Raw genomic sequence first — 17,241 nt, 5'->3', positions numbered from 1 at the left:
CCCATGTACCTCCTATCCGACCCTTAGTGAACTTCCACCACTGACCCGCATCCCCCTTCAGCTGAAAAGATGCCAAGGTCACTTTCAACCCCTCGTCTTCGATGCCAAGCATCTCAAACGTCTTCGTTGTCTATTCGAGCCATTCATCTGCCTTAAGCGGCTCTTTAGGATCACCCACAAATTCATCCGGATTAGACCGGAAGAACTCCCTCTTCAAAAAGGAAGGTCCTGCATCCGCAACAACAGCCCGAGCTTGATTCTCAGCTCTGAGAATGCCTACTGACTCCCTGAATGCCCCTGCTATCTCTCGGGCTAAAGCGCCCATAGCCTGCTGGCCTACTAGCTCGGCCTCATTGGCCTGGCCAACTCCCTCCTGTACTGCCGGAATCTCCTCTGGCATAGGCGCCTCCTGCCTACCCGGCCTACCACGCCTACCGCGTCCTCTTCCTCGTCCTGACATCCTAATAAAGGAAACAAAGACGTTAGCACATTAATAAATGTGCCGAAGCTAAACACTCGCGTCCTAATGCATTGGATAACAATAATTCATTCCACATAAGCACATACTCACATAAGCACCTACGAATTTCATTCATGGATGATGATAGTCCCGAAGCGTTACTATAGTTCCGGTTGGAAGCAGCATTGATCAAGTGCCTTTCCAACAAGACTACTAGAAACTCAAAGGTTCAATCAACATCCAAAGAACTACATTCCATACCCACATAGTCACGTAAACATGTTATCATGTAAGCATATAATCATTACACTAAGTCTCTAACAAACGAGACGAACCCATTGTGATACTAATCACTTCCCACGTACCCAAAGTATTCAAACCCGGTACGCTCTGATACCAAGTTGTAACGCCCTCAAAATAACCCATAATATATATAACATTGACATGCATTAATAAAAGAAAACCAACCATTATACCATTCATCAGAGTATTCTTATTGAAAAGCATTACATGTAACATCAAAAGTAAATGCCCTACGGGCTTACATCTTTCCAAGCCATCACTTGGACATGAAATGTGAGTACTAACTCAACTACAAATTAAGCCCTTGGCTTGAGTGTTTACATGTAATATCAAAATAAAATGAATAGCAACTAAACTAAATGGAGTCTTCAACTCCAATTCCTTCCAAGCTAAGTCCTTGGAGGTAGCTTATCATCTGAACCTGAAAATGATGTTCCCATAAAGGGTGAGCCACAGCCCAGTAGAAAAATACTAAACCAAATATAAGCATTGAATAAAGCTATAGCATTCAATAGATGGTTAGCCAAGATAATCAATTACATCATTATAGGGTCTCATGACACTAATGTCTAGGCCATGTTTTACTTTCCACATTATCAATATGGCTCAGAACCTGGCCAAACTCACAACAGTGAACTATATATATATATATATCATATTCACATTCTTCCAATGTCAACAAACAACTGAGACTCAGGCTCAAAACAAAACACTTCATACTTCCAGTTTGATACACATTTTAGTGTTGTATCAATAAAAACACTTCAATATAAATAAGCACACATAAAAGTGATGCTAATGGAGTCCATCCCCTATCTCCTCCCAAACAAAATCCGGTTTAGAGGTCCATCCCCTATCTTCCCCTAAACCGTGGAGTACATCCCCTATCTCTTCCCACACAAAACAATGTATGTAAACACATAACATATACAACACACAATCAATACACATAATGTCTGTATTAATTCAGCAGTCAAAATTGATGACTTAATCAATGATTGGTTTCAGTTATCCCTAATCCATAAGTAGTGTCTACAACAATCACGACTATCCTCCACCGATAGCCCAAAACAGTTATTTCTAGAATTGGAAATAAATATATTAACAATTCAATAGGCGAGTGATTTAAATTATCCAACTACACCATTTAATCAATGAATTCCTCAATTTCATGCCTTTAACCAATTTCTCAATTTCCTTAAATTAATTATACAAATTAATCTATTAAAATAACTAGGGTTTTTCTCAAAATTACCAAAGTACTCCCAACATATCAAAATACCAAAACTTAGAACAAAACTTATAGATTAGAGTAGGAAATCCCTACTTCGAAGAAAATAACCCGAATGGAGAAGACGGAGATGAAGACCAAAGACCCACGTGCTCCAAATCCCAAGTTTCTCAGATTAAAACAAAGCTCTCGCGAAGCTCTACCTTTCTTCCAAAGGAACTAGGGTAGAAGATCACCGAAAATCGATCAAATCTTAGAGAGAAGGTAAGAGTAGAGAGAGAAACTCTCAATGGGCGGTTTTTAAAAGTTAAGAGAGGAAAACTAGGTCAAAAAGTGATCCAAAAAGTGAAATCACAGACTGATGTAGTCGATTCTACGCTCGAGCGTAGAACACCCCGCTCGAGCGTAAGACACAGACTCACGCTCGAGCGTGAAAAGAGCCGCTCGAGCGCCGATTGCACACTTCCAGAAGTTTTGCAGGCGCTGGTATCCGCTCGAGCGTCAAACTCCCCGCTCGAGCGTATGGACAAAATCAAAGGATCACGCTCGAGCGTAAAAACTCCCGCTTGTGCGGACTAACTGCAGAGTAAAAATACTGGGAGATGGAAAATCACGCTCGAGCGTCAAAACTCCTGCTCGAGCGGAGAAGCAACAACGAAGGGCCCACTCGAGCGTTAAAACTTCCGCTCGAGCGTGAAGGCCAAAATCTGGGCATCACCTATTGGCATCTAATTTCAACCAACCTGTAACAGACCCGCCCAACACAACCTATACTTCAAATACAAAGAGATTAAAGGACAACAACAACCAATAAATAATGACAGGATCCACGAAACCTAAGTCCGGATTCAACAATCTAAAGAGAAAAGACTGGGGTCGCTATAACCTCCCCTCCTTAAAAGAATTTCGTCCCCGAAATTAAGCACAAGGTTTCAAAAACAAGTTTTTCTCAAATTCCAACAATATGATAACTCAATAATAAACAACTTGACCCAACACCGGCCATTCCATCTCTTAACAAAGTGGCATGTCACAATATGCAAAACAAACATATATTTCAACCTGCATAAGCACTATGCAATTTTCCTTCAATTTCTACAATTTTGAATATATTCAACATATACAATGTTCCATTAAACTTCCATTTCGAGGCAAGTTCCAAAATATTACCATTAACCAAAAACATTCTCAATGTTTTACAACTTAAGACATATATATAAAACTCGAATGTTCGACAATATAACAAAATCTACATACAAGATTACAAATCGAAAAACATGTCCGGATATTTCTCGCGGACTTCCAACTCACGTTCCCAAGTGGCTTCCTCCACACCATGATGTTTCCACAAAACCTTTACCAAAGGGATGGTCTTGCCTCGCAAAACTTGATCTCGTCTATCCAAGACTCGAACCGGTCTCTCCTCATACGAGACATCCGCATCTACCTCTAAGTCGGTCCAATCCAATACATGCGATGGATCTGGCTCATACTTCCAGAGCATACTCACATGAAACATGTTATGTACTCCGGATAACTGCGGCGGCAAAGCTAAACGATAAGCAGCCTCGCCAATCCTCTCAAGTATCTCAAAAGGGCCAATAAATCGAGGGGACAACTTCCCTCTCTTCCCAAACCTCATCAATCCCCGCCTTGGTGATATCTTCAGAAAGACATGATCACCCACCTCAAACATCAAAGGTCTCCTCCTACGGTCGGCATAAGATTTCTGACGACTCTGGGCTGTAACAAGCCTCTTACGGATAAGCTCAACTTTCTCTGTCGTTTCCCTCACTAATTCTGGACCCAACAAAGGTGCATCACCCACCTCGGCCCAGCAAACAGGAGATCTACACGGTCGGCCATACAAGGCCTCAAATGGTGCCATACCGATACTAGACTGGAAACTATTGTTATAAGCAAACTCCACCAAAGGCAAGTGCCTCTCCCACGACCCACCAAAGTCAAGAACACAACCCCGAAGCATATCCTCAAGGATCTGAATAGTACGCTCGGACTGCCCGTCAGTCTGAGGATGATAAGCTGTGCTAAAAGTCAACTTAGTGCCTAGGCACTCTGCAAGCTCTGCCACAATCTGGCAGTAAAACGAGGATCTCTATCAGAAACGATCGTCACTGGAACCCCGTGCAACCTCACTATAACCCGAATATACAAGTCGGCAAGATGATCTACCGAATCTCTCACGCGCATAGGAATGAAGTGCGCTGACTTAGTCAACCGGTCTACAACCACCCAAATAGCATCACCACCCCGTTGAGTCCTTGGAAGAACCATAACGAAATCCATAGTGATGTGTTCCCACTTCCACTCGGCAATAGGCAAGGGTTGTAACAAACCCGCTGGCCTCTGATGCTCGGCCTTCACTTGCTGACAAATAAGACACTTAGATACGAAAGCTGCCACATCTCTCTTCATACCCTGCCACCAGAACTGGCGACCCAAATCCCGGTACATCTTAGTGCCTCCCGGATGCACCGCAAGGCGTGAATGATGAAACTCTCGGAGTACCTCCTCTCGACAAGACTCTGGCACAAACAGACGGTCTCGGTATCTCACACTCAAGTCGGGATACACCGTCAAACCCTTCTCACCCTTCCCACCGGAAATCCTCTCACGGAGAGATTCTACCACAAAGTCACCCTTCTGAGCCTCTAACACTCGAGTCACAAGTGTAGGCTGTGCAACAACAGAAAACAAGGTTGCCGCCTCAACGGATTCGCCCAAAAGTAAATCAAACTTCCCGAGTGCACCCAACATCTCCCATTCTCGGATGGCTATACTAGCAATGTCCCCAACCGGTTTCCTGCTAAGGGCATCGGCCACCACATTGGCCTTTCCCGGATGATAATGCAACTCAAAGTCATAATCCTCAATGAGCTCCATCCACCTCCTCTGCCTTAAGTTCAAGTCTTTCTGTGAAAACAAATATTTCAGACTCTTATGATCCGAGAATACCTCAAATCTCTCACCATAAAGATAATGCCTCCAAATCTTCAAGGCAAATATCACAGCTGCTAACTCTAGATCATGCGTAGGGTAATTCTGCTCGTGAGTTTTCAATTGACGTGAGCCATAGGCAACTACTTTCCCCTCTTGCATCAACACACAACCCAAACCCTCTCGTGAGGCGTCACAATAGACTGCATAACCTAACCCTCTCTCCGGAATAATCAAGACTGGAGCGGTGGTCAGTCTAACTTTCAACTCCTGGAACGACTTTTCACAAGTCTCACTCCAAACAAATTTGACTCCCTTCCGAGTCAATCTGGTCAAAGGCGAAGCTAACTTGGAGAAATCCTTCACAAATCGACGATAATACCCGGCCAATCCCAGGAAACTGCGTATCTCAAACACACTCTTAGGCTGTGCCCAATCTTGCACTGCCTCCGTCTTGGATGTATCAACAGACACCCCTTCCCCAGAAACTACATGGCCTAAAAACTTCACCTCCTCTAGCCAGAACTCACACTTCCCAAACTTAGCATAAAGCTTATGGGCTCTAAGTAACTCAAGCACCACTCTCAAGTGTTCCTTGTGCTCCTCCTCCGAAAGTGAATAGATTAGAATGTCGTCTACGAAGACGACTACAAAACGATCTAGAAATTCTCGGAATATTCGGTTCATCAAATCCATAAACACTGCCGGTGCATTGGTGAGCCCAAATGGCATCACCAGAAATTCATAGTGGCCATACCGCGTACGGAATGCCGTCTTCGGAATATCCTCCTCCCTGACTCTCAACTGATGATAACCCGATCTCAAGTCTATCTTTGAGAAACAACGAGAACCCTTCAACTGATCGAACAAATCATCTATACGAGGCATAGGGTACTTATTCTTAACCGTAGCCCGATTCAATTTCCGGTAATCTATACAAAGTCTCAAAGCACCACCTTTCTTTTTAACAAAGAGGGTCGGTGCTCCCCACGGCAAAACACTAGGACGTATAAAACCCTTGTCTAGTAACTCCTGGAGCTGAATTTTCAATTCAACTAACTCAGCTGGGGCGAAACGATAAGGTGCGATAGAAATCGGCGCCGTGCCGGGCACTAAGTCAATAGAGAACTCAATCTCCCGATGCGGTGGCAAACCAACAAGATCCTCGGGAAAGACGTCCGAGTACTCACAAACCACCCGTGGCAACACAATCTGGGTCTCATCACACTCACTACTCAAAAAGCTAGCAAGTAGACCACTAAGCTCACTCCGCCCTCGCGAATCATACCCCGGTGGCAAAACACTACCAACCCGATCCCCTAGAAAATGAAAACATTAGCAACCAAGTTGCAAAACAAGAAAGTACCTCTCACAACAGATGGAGCCGGTACAAGATCCTGTGCGGTAACCGCATACACGCGCCCAGACGACCTCTGATCAACCTGCTCACCCCTAGGAGCATAAGACTGCTGCACTGACTGGGATGATGAAGCCCCCTGATTTGCCCTCGAGGCCTGACCCGACTGAGCTGGCTGCTGACCCTGAATCTGCCTCAAACCAGATGCACCAGGTATGCCACCCAGCTACGGGCAATACCTCTTCATATGCCCTGGCTGACCACACTGATAGGACGAGAGTGACTGGCCTCTACTCTGATTCTGGCTCTGAGATCGAGCCGAAGATGATGCTGCTCTCTGCACTCCTCCCCTTTGAGGACAAACTGGAGACTTGTGGCCCAGCTGGCCACACTTGAAACAGGTAATGTCTCCCTGACTGCCTTTCCCCGAACTAGCACTCGGCACAGGAAAAGTCGATCTAGAAAAGCTACTCTGAGATTGTTGAGGATTAAAACCCTTCTGTCTCCTACCATCACTCTGACCATCCTGACTCCTCTTGGAGCCCTTCTGCCCTTCCTCCTCCTCCTGCATCATGATTTCCATGTGGGCTGCAGCATCAACCAAACGCCCATAATCCCGAATCATAGTTCCCCCAACTCGCAGTTTGAGTCCACGTCTCAACTTCTTCTCAAACTCGATACAACGGCGTTCCTCAGACGCCACCAACTCAGGTGCAAACCTGGACAGGCTAGTAAATGCAGCCTCAAACTCGGCCACTGAAGAACTCGACTGCTTAAGCTGGCAGAACTGGTCTCTCAGCTTCTCCCTAACTGCTGGAGATAAGAACCTCTCCTGGAAAGCATTCACAAAAGCCTCCCATGTACCTCCTATCCGACCCTTAGTGAACTTCCACCACTGACCCGCATCCCCCTTCAGCTGAAAAGATGCCAAGGTCACTTTCAACCCCTCGTCTTCGATGCCAAGCATCTCAAACGTCTTCGTTGTCTATTCGAGCCATTCATCTGCCTTAAGCGGCTCTTTAGGATCACCCACAAATTCATCCGGATTAGACCGGAAGAACTCCCTCTTCAAAAAGGAAGGTCCTGCATCCGCAACAACAGCCCGAGCTTGATTCTCAGCTCTGAGAATGCCTACTGACTCCCTGAATGCCCCTGCTATCTCTCGGGCTAAAGCGCCCATAGCCTGCTGGCCTACTAGCTCGGCCTCATTGGCCTGGCCAACTCCCTCCTGTACTGCCGGAATCTCCTCTGGCATAGGCGCCTCCTGCCTACCCGGCCTACCACGCCTACCGCGTCCTCTTCCTCGTCCTGACATCCTAATAAAGGAAACAAAGACGTTAGCACATTAATAAATGTGCCGAAGCTAAACACTCGCGTCCTAATGCATTGGATAACAATAATTCATTCCACATAAGCACATACTCACATAAGCACCTACGAATTTCATTCATGGATGATGATAGTCCCGAAGCGTTACTATAGTTCCGGTTGGAAGCAGCATTGATCAAGTGCCTTTCCAACAAGACTACTAGAAACTCAAAGGTTCAATCAACATCCAAAGAACTACATTCCATACCCACATAGTCACGTAAACATGTTATCATGTAAGCATATAATCATTACACTAAGTCTCTAACAAACGAGACGAACCCATTGTGATACTAATCACTTCCCACGTACCCAAAGTATTCAAACCCGGTACGCTCTGATACCAAGTTGTAACGCCCTCAAAATAACCCATAATATATATAACATTGACATGCATTAATAAAAGAAAACCAACCATTATACCATTCATCAGAGTATTCTTATTGAAAAGCATTACATGTAACATCAAAAGTAAATGCCCTACGGGCTTACATCTTTCCAAGCCATCACTTGGACATGAAATGTGAGTACTAACTCAACTACAAATTAAGCCCTTGGCTTGAGTGTTTACATGTAATATCAAAATAAAATGAATAGCAACTAAACTAAATGGAGTCTTCAACTCCAATTCCTTCCAAGCTAAGTCCTTGGAGGTAGCTTATCATCTGAACCTGAAAATGATGTTCCCATAAAGGGTGAGCCACAGCCCAGTAGAAAAATACTAAACCAAATATAAGCATTGAATAAAGCTATAGCATTCAATAGATGGTTAGCCAAGATAATCAATTACATCATTATAGGGTCTCATGACACTAATGTCTAGGCCATGTTTTACTTTCCACATTATCAATATGGCTCAGAACCTGGCCAAACTCACAACAGTGAACTATATATATATATATATCATATTCACATTCTTCCAATGTCAACAAACAACTGAGACTCAGGCTCAAAACAAAACACTTCATACTTCCAGTTTGATACACATTTTAGTGTTGTATCAATAAAAACACTTCAATATAAATAAGCACACATAAAAGTGATGCTAATGGAGTCCATCCCCTTATCTCCTCCCAAACAAAATCCGGTTTAGAGGTCCATCCCCTATCTTCCCCTAAACCGTGGAGTACATCCCCTATCTCCTCCCACACAAAACAATGTATGTAAACACATAACATATACAACACACAATCAATACACAATGTCTGTATTAATTCAGCAGTCAAAATTGATGACTCAATCAATGATTGGTTTCAGTTATCCCTAATCCATAAGTAGTGTCTACAACAATCACGACTATCCTCCACCGATAGCCCAAAACAGTTATTTATAGACTTGGAAATAAATATATTAACAATTCAATAGGCGAGTGATTTAAATTATCCAACTACACCATTTAATCAATGAATTCCTCAATTTCATGCCTTTAACCAATTTCTCAATTTCCTTAAATTAATTATACAAATTAATCTATTAAAATAACTAAGGTTTTTCTCAAAATTACCAAAGTACTCCCAACATATCAAAATACCAAAACTTAGAACAAAACTTATAGATTAGAGTAGGAAATCCCTACTTCGAAGAAAATAACCCGAATGGAGAAGACGGAGATGAAGACCAAAGACCCACATGCTCCAAATCCCGAGTTTCTCAGATTAAAACAAAGCTCTCGCGAAGCTCTACCTTTCTTCCAAAGGAACTAGGGTAGAAGATCACCGGAAATCGATCAAATCTTAGAGAGAAGGTAAGAGTAGAGAGAGAAACTCTCAATGGGCGGTTTTTAAAAGTTAAGAGAGGAAAACTAGGTCAAAAACTGATCCAAAAAGTGAAATCACGGACTGATGTAGTCGATTCTACGCTCGAGCGTAGAACACCCCGCTCGAGCGTAAGACACAGACTCACGCTCGAGCGTGAAAAGAGCCGCTCGAGCGCCGATTGCACACTTCCAGAAGTTTTGCAGGCGCTGGTATCCGCTCGAGCGTCAAACTCCCCGCTCGAGCGTATGGACAAAATCAAAGGATCACGCTCGAGCGTAAAAACTCCCGCTCGAGCGGACTAACTGCAGAGTAAAAATACTGGGAGATGGAAAATCACGCTCGAGCGTCAAAACTCCCGCTCGAGCGGAGAAGCAACAACGAAGGGCCCGCTCGAGCGTTAAAACTTCCGCTCGAGCGTGAAGGCCAAAATCTGGGCATCACCTGTCACGCCCCATTTTTTATTACTCGGAGTCATTACCAAATTCTTTAACTTAATTCAATTTCAAAGATAACATGCGGAAATAAACTCATACATTCAATCCGTAGAAGTGATTAACAATACTCTCATTCGTATGCAAAGTAGATATTACATGAACTAACTTAATAAATTGCCCTTGGGCTTACATCATTAAAAGTACAAGAAGAAGGGTGTAACCCTTTACAACAATGGCATTCCGCCAACATAACAGAGGCCCCGTGGCCAACAAATAAGAAGATCCAAATCTTGTAGCACACCCTGCTAAACACCTGAAAAAGATTCAACAACGTGGGATGAACATATAGTCCAGTAGGGAACTCAACATGCTCTTTAACAATAACAACATTACAGATAGCTATGATCATGAACATCCATTCTCATACTAGAATAATAATGTGACAGTTTATACAAAATATATATATGAATATATATATGAACTTTTCTTGAAAACAATCATTTAATTCACCGCTATAAGCGATTTATCCTTCCTTTTTCCTTTCATTAACCCCCGTTCCCAATCTTTTATAACATAAACAACTATTTAGAAAAATAGATTCACTAAGCCCATTACTCTTCCATTTGCCACACATACAACAGATGTGCATTTTCAAAACATATTTGGCATTTCAATGCAATTCCCATTATATCATAATTATCCATACACACCTCTATAAAAAAGATAACAACTCAACTACATACATAAAATCAATCAATGAGTCAACTCGTCCCTCCAACACTGTAACAAATACAATCCACAATGTTTCCAAATACACCGAAACAATAACAAAACAACAATGCACTACTAGCTATATGCGTAGTAAGCCAAAGATACACTTCTCACAACAATCTACCAGTTTACCAGGCGCTAGCTGGAAGGGTATGGTACCTTAGATTATCAGCGCGTCAGTTCTCCAGGCGCTAGCTGGAAGGGTATGATACCTCTGATTATAAGCGCTGAACACATAAGTGTGTGGAGTCCATCCCCTATCTTCTCACACACACTGGAGTACAACCCCTCTCTTCTCCCCAATCGGTATACAAATATAATGTAATTCAGCATTTCATTACATATGATGTTCAATCAACAATGGTGTAATACATACACAACAATTCAACACAACCTTATCATCCTCCACCGATGACCAAAATATCCAGATGCATGCATATTATACATCTATTAACAGACCCAACTAACATGAGAGTACAAAACTCAGCAACAACATGAACATGGTAGTTAAAGCTATACCCCACACAAGTGTGTTCAACACTCAAGATACAACATTACAATTCTCTTATACTTGTTTCAAAATACCTTTCCCATTTCACAAAATGAATTCCACTTCCTTTGTTTTCACAAAAATCATTCCTATGGACAAAAGCCATACTTCATTTAAATTCACTACATTCTTTTCAAAGCCATTTCAAACTAATTATGCACATTAAGTCATAAACAATAAATTAGGGTCTTTCCTTCCTCTTTCTCAATATTGACCAAAAAGGCCCAATTAACATCAACAAACAACAATAACCACAATTAAGACTCAAAATACCTAAGTATTTGCCCAAAGATCTAAACCCCTCAATTAATCTATTAAATCAAATAAGAAAATTTAGGGTTCCCTCTCCTTTCAACAACCACATGCTAATTAACACTCCAATTAGCCCAAACCACAACTAATGATAATAAACCCAAATTCAACAACCAACCCAAGGTTCAGTCCCATGATTTTCACAAATCCAACATGATACAATTTTTATGCAATACAAAAACTACCACATGTCTATCTATAGATGAAGTATTGAAAAGAAACAAGGAGAATCCCTACCTCAAAAGAGAACTCAAAAAGAGATGATGACCCGAAATCCAAGTGCTCCAAATCCACTATTTTTCAGATTAGAATGAAGCCCAAGCCGCCCTCTATCTTACTTACAAAGAACTTAAGATGGATTCACACTAGAAGTAGATGAAAACCTAGAAAGAAGATGAGTTTAGAAAGAGAGAAGTCGGACCTAGGGTTTGGAAACTAGAAGAGGATGAAAAGACTGATCAAAACCCGTTGCTGCCTATTTAAACTGGACAGGCTCGCTCGAGCGAAGACTTGGTCGCTCGAGCGACCAGACACAGGAAAGCCTCGCTCGAGCGAGGAAACGCTCGCTCGAGCTAAGAAACACTGCTCTCAGGTCTAAACTAGACGCAAACGCTCGCTCGAGCGAAGAAACCCTGGCTCGAGCCACCAGACACAAAACTCAACCCTCGCTCGAGCGACCAAACTCTCGCTCAAGCGACCAATCCAAATTCTGGACAATAACACCTGGTTTCCAAACCCAACCAATCTAAAACAAACCTGCCCGACACATCCGATAACTCAAAAAGAGAAAATAAAGGATGACAACCACAATTATACATTGAGAGAATCCAGGGAACCTAAGTCCGGATACAACAACCAAAAGGAGAAACACCGGGGTCGCTATATCACCTATTGGCATCTAATTTCAACCAACCTGTAACAGACCCGCCCAACACAACCTATACTTCAAATACAAAGAGATTAAAGGACAACAACAACCAATAAATAATGACAGGATCCATGGAACCTAAGTCCGGATTCAACAATCTAAAGAGAAAAGACTGGGGTCGCTATAATTTCCTTTTCAATTGAATTTGCTTTTTTATTTAATTTCCAAATAGATCGTTAAGGTGTAGTGGTTTCTTGATTGAACATCCATTTTTAATTTTCTGTAACTTCCATTTTTATTTGTATTCCACTTCCATTTTCATTCAATTTCCTTTTGCATTCAATTTCCTTTTTTATTTTATTTCCAAATAGATCGTTAAGGTATAGTGGTTTCTTGACTGAACTTCTATGTTTAATTTTATGCAGTTTCCTATTCTATTTTTATTCAACTTCTATTTTTATTCAATTTCGATCTGCATTCAATTTCCTTTTTTATTTAATTTCCAAATAGATCATTAAGGTACATAGTGGTTTCTTGAATAAACTTCCATTTTTAATTTTATACAACTTCCATTTTTATTTTTATTCAATTTCCATTTCTATTCAATTTCCTTTTTTAATTAATTTCCAAATAGATCGTTAAGGTATAGTGGTTTCTTGAATGAACTTCCATGTTTAATTTTAAGCAGTTTCCATTTCTATTTTTATTCAACTTCTATTTTTATTCAATTTCCATCTCCATTCAATTTCCTTTTTTCTTTAATTTCCAAATAGATGGTTAAGGTATAACGATTTCTTGAATGGACGTCAATTTTTAATTTTTTGCAACTTCCATTTGTATTTTTATTCAACTTCCATTTTTATTCAATTTCCTTTTCTATTCAATTTCTTTTTTTATTTAACTTCCAAATAGATCGTTAAGGTATAGTGGTTTCTTGAATGAACTTCCATGTTTAATTTTATGCAGTTTCCATTTCTATTTTTATTCAACCTCTATTTTAATTCAATTTCCACCTCCATTCAATTTTCTTTTTTTATTTAGTTTCCAAATAGATCATTAAGGTATAGTGGTTTCTTGAATGAACTTTCATTTTTAATTTTATGCAACTTCCATTTTCCTTTTTATTCAACTTCCATTTTTATTCAATTTCCTTTTCTATTGAATTTCCTTTTTTATTTAATTTTCAAATAGATCGTTAAGGTGTAGAGGTTTCTTGAATGAACATCCATTTTTAATTTTATGCAACTTCCATTTTTATTTTTATTCCACTTCCATTTTTATTCAATTTCCTTTTCTATTCAATTTCCATTTTTACTTAATTTCCAAATAGATCGTTAAGGTATAGCGCTGTCTTGAATGAACTTCCATGTTTGATTTTATGCAGTTTCCATTTCTAGTTTTATTCAACTTCTATTTTTATTAAATTTCCATCTCTATTCAATTTCCTTTTTTATTTAATTTCCGAATAGATCGTTATGGTATTGTGGTTTCTTCAATGAATTTCCATGTTTAATTTTATGCAGTTTCCACTTCTATTTTTATTCAACTTCTATTTTTATTCAATTTCCATATCCATTCAATTTCCTTTTTTTATTTAATTTCCAAATAGATCGTTAAGGCATGGTGGTTTCTTGAATGAACTTTCATTTTTAATTTTATGCAACCTCCATTTTTATTTTTATTCAACTTCCATTTTTATTCAATTTCCTTTTCAATTGAATTTCCTTTTTTAATTAATTTCCAAATAGATCGTTAAGGTGTAGTGGTTTCTTGATTGAACATCCATTTTTAATTTTCTGTAACTTCCATTTTTATTTTTATTCTACTTCCATTTTTATTCAATTTCCTTTTCTATTCAATTTTTTTTTTTATTTTATTTCCAAATAGATCGTTAAGGTATAGTGGTTTCTTGATTGAGCTTCTATGTTTAATTTTATGCAGTTTCCTATTCTATTTTTATTCACTTCTATTTTTCTTCAATTTCGATCTCTATTCAATTTCCTCTTTTATTTAACTTCCAAATAGATCTTTAAGGTATGTAGTGGTTTCTTGAATGAACTTCCATTTTTAATTTTATGCAACTTCCATTTGTATTTTTATTCAACTTCCATTTTTATTCAATTTCCATTTCTATTCAATTTTCTTTTTTAATTAATTTCCAAATAGATCGTTAAGGTATAGTGGTTTGTTGAATGAACTTCCATTTTTAATTTTATGCAACCTCCATTTGTATTTTTATTCAACTTCCAATTTTATTCAATTTCCTTTTCTATTCAATTTCCTTTTTTATTTAATTTCCAAATAGATCGTTAAGGTATAGTGGTTTCTTGAATGAACTTCCATGTTTAACTTTATGCAGTTTTCATTTCTATTTTTAATCAGCTTCTATTTTTATTAAATTTCCATCTCCATTCAATTTCCTTTTTTATTTAATTTCCGACTAGATCGTTAAGGTATAGTGGTTTCTTGAATGAATTTCCACGTTTAATATTATGCAGTTTCCACTTCTATTTTTATTCAACTTCTATTTTTATTCAATTTCCATCTCCATTCAGTTACTTTTTTTATTTAATTTCCAAATAGATCGTTAAGGTATGGTGGTTTCTTGAATGAACTTTCCTTTTTAATTTTATGCAACTTCCATTTTTATTTTTGTTCAACTTCTATTTTTATTGAATTTCCATTTCAATTGAATTTGCTTTTTTATTTAATTTCCAAATAGATCGTTAAGGTATAGTGGCTTCTTGAATGAACTTCTATTTTTAATTTTATGCAACTTCCATTTTTATTTTTATTCAACTTCCATTTTTATTCCATTTCCTTTTCAATTGAATTTCCTTTTTTATTTAATTTCCAAATAGATCATTAAGGTATATAGTTGTTTCTTGAATGAACTTTTATTTTTAATTTTATGCAGCTTCCATTTTTATTTTTATTCAACTTCCATTTTTCTTCAATTTCCTTTTCAATTGAATTTCCTTTTTTATTTAATTTCCAAATAGATCATTAAGGTGTAGTGGTTTTTGATTGAACATCCATTTTTAATTTTCTGTAACTTCCATTTTTATTTTTATTCCACATCCATTTTTATTCAATTTCCTTTTCTATTCAATTTCCTTTTTTATTTAATTTCCAAATAGATCGTTAAGGTATAGTGGTTTCTTGAATGAACTTCTATGTTTAATTTTTTGCAGTTTCCTATTCTATTTTTATTCAACTTCTATTTTTATTCAATTTCAATCTCCATTAAATTTCCTTTTTTATTTAATTTCCAAATAGAGCGTTAAGGTATGTAGTGGTTTCTTGAATGAACTCCAATTTTAATTTTATGCAACTTCCATTTGTATTTTTATTCAACTTCCATTTTTATTTAATTTCCATTTCTATTCAATTTCCTTTTTTAATTAATTTCCAAATAGATCGTTAAGGTATAATGGTTTTTTTGAATGAACATCCATTTTTAATTTTAATGAACTTCCATTTGTATTTTTATTCAACTTCCAATTTTATTCTATTTCCTTTTCTATTCAATTTCCTTTTTTATATAATTTCCAAATAGATGGTTAAGGTATAGTGGTTTCTTGAATGAACTTCCATGTTTAACTTTATGCAGTTTCCATTTCTATTTTTATTCAACTTCTATTTTTATTAAATTTCCATCTCCATTGAATTTGCTTTTTTATTTAATTTCCGAATAGATCGTTAAGGTATAGTGGTTTCTTGAATGAAATTCCACGTTTAATTTTATGCAGTTTCCACTTCTATTTTTATTCAACTTCTATTTTTATTCAATTTGCATCTCCATTCAATTTCTTTTTTTATTTAATTTCCAAATAGATCGTTAAGGTATGGTGGTTTCTTGAATGAACTTTCATTTTTAATTTTATGCAACTTCCATTTTTATTTTTGTTCAACTTCCATTTTTATTGAATTTCCTTTTCAATTGAATTTCCTTTTTTATTTAATTTCCAAATAGATCGTTAAGGTATAGTGGCTTCTTGAATGAACTTCCATTTTTAATTTTATGCAACTTCCATTTGTATTTTTATTCAACTTCCATTTTTATTCAATTTCATTTTCTATTCAATTTCCTTTTTTATTTAATTTCCAAATAGATCGTTAATGTATAGTCGTTTCTTGAATGAACTTCCTTGTTCAACTTTATGTAGTTTCCATTTCTATTTTTATTCAACTTCTATTTTTATTAAATTTCCATCTCCATTTAATTTCCTTTTTTATTTAATTTCCGAATAGATCGTTAAGGTATAGTGGTTTTTTGAATGAATTTCCACGTTTAATTTTATGCGGTTTCCACTTCTATTTTTATTCAACTTCTATTTTTATGCAATGTCCATCTCCATTCAATTTCTTTTTTTATTTAATTTCCAAATAGATCATTAAGGCATGGTGGTTTCTTGAATGAACTTTCATTTTTAATTTTATGCAACTTCCATTTTTATTTTTATTCAACTTCCATTTTTATTCAATTTCCTTTTCAATTGAATTTCGTTTTTTATTTAATTTCCAAATATATCGTTATGGTGTAGTGGTTTCTTGATTGAACATCTATTTTTAATTTTCTGTAACTTCCGTTTGTATTTTTATTCCACTTCCATTTTTATTCAATTTCCTTTTTTATTTTATTTTCAAATAGATCGTTAAGGTATAGTGGTTTCTTGAATGAACTTCTATGTTTAATTTTATGCAGTTTCCTACTCTATTTTTATTCAACTTTTGTTTTTATTCAATTTCGATCTCCATTCAATTTCCTTTTTTATTTAATTTCCAAATAGATCGTTAAGGTATATAGTGGTTGTTTGAATGAACTTCCATTTTTAATTTTATACAACTTCCATTTTTATTTTTTTTCCA

This window comes from Camellia sinensis, unplaced genomic scaffold, assembly GCF_055761805.1.
Source record: "Camellia sinensis isolate YWXY unplaced genomic scaffold, ASM5576180v1 Unanchor2, whole genome shotgun sequence".
Lineage (NCBI taxonomy): Eukaryota > Viridiplantae > Streptophyta > Magnoliopsida > Ericales > Theaceae > Camellia > Camellia sinensis.
This window is presented reverse-complemented; position numbering follows the sequence as displayed.